This window comes from Rana temporaria, chromosome 1 (assembly GCF_905171775.1).
Source record: "Rana temporaria chromosome 1, aRanTem1.1, whole genome shotgun sequence".
Lineage (NCBI taxonomy): Eukaryota > Metazoa > Chordata > Amphibia > Anura > Ranidae > Rana > Rana temporaria.
This window is the reverse complement of record NC_053489.1, coordinates 126,933,789-126,939,478: the sequence shown is the minus strand read 5'-3', so window position 1 is coordinate 126,939,478 and position 5,690 is coordinate 126,933,789. Positions and strand designations below refer to the sequence as shown.

The 5,690-nt window shown below is 47.9% G+C and overlaps 1 pseudogene; it reads left to right on the top strand.

Annotated features, from left to right (window-relative positions):
- Positions 1–3,853: 3,853 nt before the first annotated feature.
- LOC120925380 lies at positions 3,854–3,966 on the top strand (annotated as a pseudogene).
- The last annotated feature ends 1,724 nt before the right edge of the window (positions 3,967–5,690 follow it).

Sequence of the window (5,690 nt, the reverse complement as noted above, 5' to 3'; positions counted from 1 at the left end):
TGTGTGTTGGTTTGTGTAGGAGTGTTGTAGGAAGATTTATTGGAGAGTGTTAGAGGAGTTTGTATTAGGTGTTTGTTTTTTCTGAGTGTTTTTTGTGTCTGTTTTTTCTGTGTGGTTTTTGGAGTCTGTATTAGCTGTCTGTTTGATTTTGGTGTCTGGTTTTTGTGTCTGTTTGTTCTGTGTCTTTTTGTGTCTGTTTGTTCTGTGTCTTTTTGGGTCTGTTTGTTCTGTCTGATTTTTATGTCTGTTTGGTGCTGAGTGTTGGGTGATATGGCAACAAAGAGGAGAAAGCTCATCTTCTCGTTTCGGGAGAAGCAAATACTTGCTAGGGCCATCACCCGATATGGGCGATTTTTACATGGCCCTGAGAGCCGGGACATCACCCCGGCCAGGAAGAAGGCTATCCTCCAGGAGATTACTGAGGAGATCAATGCGGGGGGGGGGGGAGACAAGGACCGTCAGTGGGATCGCAAAGAAGATCAATGATCTGAGGAGCCTGGTCCGTGATAAGCTGGCCAAGATTACTGCGCATGCCAGGGGCACTGGAGGGGGACCACATTGCACCATCAGGTGGACTGATGAGGAGCGTGCGGTGGCCCAGTGCTTCCACAGCCAGCAAGTGGTGGGCCTGCCTGGCTTTGACTCCGATGAGGCCATAAGGACAGGTAAGTTTTTTTTTTCTTCTATCTGGTAAGTAGCATGTGTGGGGGGGGAGGTAATATGTGCCAAGTGTGTGGATCCTCCAACCTGTGTATGTTTTGTGTCATCCACAGATGGCCAGGAGAGTGCTGGGCCATCTGGCCAGTCTGCTCCATCCCCCGGACAACAGGCTGCTGAAGAGCCCCAAGAAAGGCAGGAGTCCTCAGGGCAGGGGAGTGGCCACACCTCACCTCATGAGGAGGTTGAGGGGGAGGAGGATGAGGGGGGGGATTGAGGAGGAGGAGGTCACCATTGCCAGTGAGGTACTTCGCCTTTTGGATGAGGCTTCCCCTGTGGCTGGCAGCAGTCAGGCCTCCATCAGGGGTAGCCCCTCCCACTCCTCCCCCAACAGGGCTCCCCCCCAGGGGGCTCCCCTCCTCCCAGGCCACAAGCCTCATCTGCAGGCAGGAAGGCCACCAAGAAGACCAGGGGGGTGGCAGACTTTCTGCCTGCAAATCTAAGGAGGGACCAGGCCTGTCAGACCCACCATCTGGGTCAGGTCACCCGGACTTTGGCCCAGATGGAGGACAGCCTTCTCTCCATAAAAGACTCTGTCAATGATGTGGGCACAAACTCATTGGTGATCATCACCTGCTTTTGTGACCTGCAGACCGCCACAGCAGGCGTGGCCCTGGAGGTGAATGCCCTGACCCAGGCTGTCCAGGACAATACCCAGGCTGTCCAGGCCAATACGGCAGCCCTCACTGTGGGCCTGACCAGAATAGCTGTGGCCTTGGAGGCACCAGGGGAGGCTCCTCCTTCCCCTGCTCCCCCCCCATGAGTCTCCCCTGAGTGGCCGTGGCCAGCCCAGGCATAGCTCACGCCGTCGCTAATTTGGTATGTGCTTTTGCTTTTTTTTTTAGGGATTTGTACTGTGATTATGATTTGTTTTATGTGTGTGAATGATGTATGAATGTGGGGGTGACATTCCTGCCAGAAAAGGGGTGTCACCCTCATTTTTGGTGGGGTAGGGATCCCCAGGACCAGGGAGAAGTGATCCCAGGTCCATGTGAATGGTGTATGAATGTACAGTGACATAATTGGAGCCTTGGCGGGGCGTTGCTGCTCCCTAGTACCGTGCGGTGTACTTCGATCTAATCCAATTCGATGAGGATGTGGGGTGTGTGTGCTAGGGACCACAGTGGTGTGCATGCATGCATTCTACTTGTGCCATGATTAATGTGTGTGTTTAACGTGCAAAGGTGCCTTCTGCGAGGCGTCTCCTGGCTGCTCTTGCCTCAGAAGACGGGGTACCCTCGGTTAGGGGGGGAATGTCTGGTTTGGGGGTCAGGTCCTCACGTATGTCAATTGCCAGGCCCCTTCTCACTGCGAAGTTGTGCAGCATGCAACATGCACCGATGATCTGGCACACAAAGTTTGGGGAATACAACAGGGTACCCCCAGACTTATCCAGGCATCGGAAACGGGACTTCAGGAGGCCAAAGGTGCGTTCCACCACTGCACGGGTATGTATGTGAGCAGCATTGTAGTTTTCCTCTCCTGGGGTTTGTGGGTTCCGGAATGGAGTCATGAGATGGGGTCCAAGTGCATATGCAGAGTCACCTGGAAGGGAAAAGACAGGAGGATGGTAGTCATGCATGTGCCCCTCGTGATGTCTGCATCATGGGGGCGGACAGTCATGCCTGACACCCATGTCACTCACCAACCAGCCAGCTGTCCCCATACACGTTCTGTTCAAATTCTCTTGGGATGTTGCTTTGACGGTATATGTAGCTGTCATGGCTGGACCCTGGGTGTTTGGCACGGACATGCCATATGAGGTATTGGGCATCGACTATCACCTGTACATTGATGGAATGCCAGTGCTTCCGATTGCGGTACATGTGCTCTGTCTCATGGGGGGGCTGTAGTGCCACATGTGTGCAATCAATGGCCCCCACGGTGCGTGGGAATTTGGCAATTCTATAGAAATCTGTCATTGTCTTCATCCGCAGGTCCTCCTGGGTGGGTTTGATGATTTGGTTGGCCATGCGTCTCAGGATTGCAGGGACAACCTGGTGCACACATCTGCTAATGGAGGATTGTGCCATCCCAGCCACCACTCCACTTGTACGCTGAAAAGAGCCAGTGGCCAGGAAATGCAGTGTTGCTATGACCTTGACCAGTGGCTCCAGTGCATGTGAGCGTTGTGTTGGGCTGGTGATGTCATCTTTCAGGGTTGTGGTTAATTCCATGATGGCTTCAGGGCTAAATCTGAAGGTGCGATACACCTCAGAAGCAGGCATGCCAAAGACATCTAGGCGTGTGCGGTATATCCTCTCCCGTGCCCTCCTCCTCCTCCTCCTCCGTTCCCTCCTCCTTCTGCGTGCCTCTAAAGTCACTAGTATAGCTATGACCATGGATGCCCCTGGCATGTTGGCATACAGATTGTTGTCCTGCAAGTGTGTGTGCTCAGCTCGTCCCTAATGGTGTTGCTTTAGCTGACCTGCACACGTCTGGTGTAAAGTTAAGGCAGCTTTTATAAGGTGTAACTTTCCCCTGGGAAAACAGCAGATGCGCACAGGGCGTAGCCTGTGCTGCACAATCGTACTTTTGTGGATCGCCGTATCTCCCTCATTTGCATATTTGACTAGCAAATCAATGGTGCGTCTAGCGTATTTTGCGCTCCAAGATGCGCCGGTGTAATCGTTTTACGTCAGACGGAAAAAAATGGTTTTCAGGCGTATCTCGTTTTGAGGATACGGCGCATAGATACGCACGGCGCATTTTTGAATTACGCCGCGCATCTCTAGATACGCCGGCGTAAGTGCTTTGTGAATCTGGCCCCATGTTCCTCTTTTTTAACTGATAAATAGACCTCTTTAAAGAAGTACTAGAAATGTTATACTGCAGTAAACTGTAATGCAATCACTAAGTTGTTAAAGTTGTTTGTTTGAAATTATGGTATAAAAAAATGTAGTGGTGAAAAAAAAATCACTTGTGGATTTAGACAATATTTTTTTGCTTATTTGTTGGTCCACACAACTTGTTGCATCTCAGAGTGTCTCCCTCACAGATTGTTGGGAGGTTTGCAAACCCATGGCAAAATCCCATAATTTAGTTATGATAATAGTCATTACTGAACCAAAATAAATCGTGAAGTTTGAAATTTATACATGATAATCCCAAGTGTCCATAATTTAAAGTTGCCGCTGTGCTCACTTCGGCAGCACATACTGTATACTATGAATTAGAACGATGAAAAGAAGATTAAGATGGCCCCCATGCTAGAATGAAATGCAAATTCATAAAGCGTTCCATATTTTTGGTCTGCCCAAATTTATTTTCTGCTCATTTTTGTTTTTTTCTTAAACCATTGAGGCAACTGTATGTACATCCAAAACCATTTGTCATGCCCCACTCTTTGTAGTGTATGTCCATGTCACGCTTCCGGAATTAGTGCTGTCTTCTATTTTCCTTCTTAAGGCACAGTTCATCCAATATGATTGCATTTACATCGACATTAATGCTACTTAGGCCCCATACACACGAGAGGATTTATCCGCAGATACGGTCCAGCGGACCGTATCCGCGGATAAATCCTCTCGTGGATTTCAGAGGATTTCTATGCGATGGCGTGTACACACCATCGCATTGAAATCCGCGCTGAAATCCTCTGCCGATGACGTGTCGCGCCGTCGCCGCTATTATGACGCGGCGACGGGCGCGACGCTGTCATATAAGGAATTCCACGCATGCGTCAAATCATTACGACGCGTGCGGGGAATCCCTTTAGACGGATGGATCCGGTAAGTCTGTACAGACGAGCGGATCCATCCGTTGGAATGGATTCCAGCAGATGGATTTGTTGTGCATGTCAGCAAATATCCATCTGCTGGAAATCCATTCCAGGGGAGATTTATCTGCGGATAAATATCCGTTGGCGTGTACACACCATAGGATCTATCCGCAGAAACCCATTTGATGGGATTTATCTGCGGATAGATTCTATGGTGTGTATGGGGCCTCACATAACTTAGTGTTGTCTCTTTATGGTTATTGTTTGTATTTGTTCTTTTCTTGCAAAAAACAAATATATATTTATCTCTAAAGTTGACGCTGCATTTTGTGCAGAGATTGTATTGTGTGTGTGTGTGTGTGTTATCCTTTATGTAGAAAGGATGGGTTGCAAATGGATAGTCATGTACAGAATTATGAAATGTATTATGCAACAAAATCAATCCCTTTTAAAATGAGATAGCTAGAGAAAAGGCAGGGTACATTTAGAAGCACATCTGTCACAGGCATATTTGAAATACAGCATCCTTGAGAAACAACCTGCTGGGTTCCAAACATCTAGTATAGGACATACCTTTTTCATTACATGGGGCATCTGTCTTTGGCCTCTTGCACATGGCTGTAAAGTCAAGCTTATGGATGTACAGTGTAAAATGTGTTTGTTGTTGCAACATCTGGGAGCCACAACTGCAGAATATTTTAGCCAATAGGACTGCATTACAGAAAACGCCATGCACACGTAACCACCAGCACCGGCACACATATGGATGTTATTTTCAAAACATCACCTTTTGAATGATACATTTATATACGCAACTTTTTCCCTAATACAGTCAGGGCCGCCATCAGGAATTATGGGGCCCCTTACACAGCTTTAGGCATGGGCCCTCCTGGAGCAGAGAACCGGGGGGGGGGGGGGGGGTCTTGCTGCCGCCTGAAATTGAGAACCGGGGGGGGGGGGGCTGCCGCGATTTGTGAAGCGGGGGGACCCTTTAATAAAAAAAAAAAATATATATATATATATATATATATATATATATTTTTTTTTTTTTTTAAGGGGGGTTGCAATCTGGGTTCCTATATATATTTATTTATTTATAAATGTTTATATAAAAAAATTATATAAAAAAGATTGTTTTTTATAAAAAAAATAGGGGGTTGTCATCCGGGGCCCTGGAAATCTCTGGGCCCCTGGGGACCTCCGGACCCCTAAAAAAAAATAAAAAAATTGGCCCATTAATAAAAAATAAAAT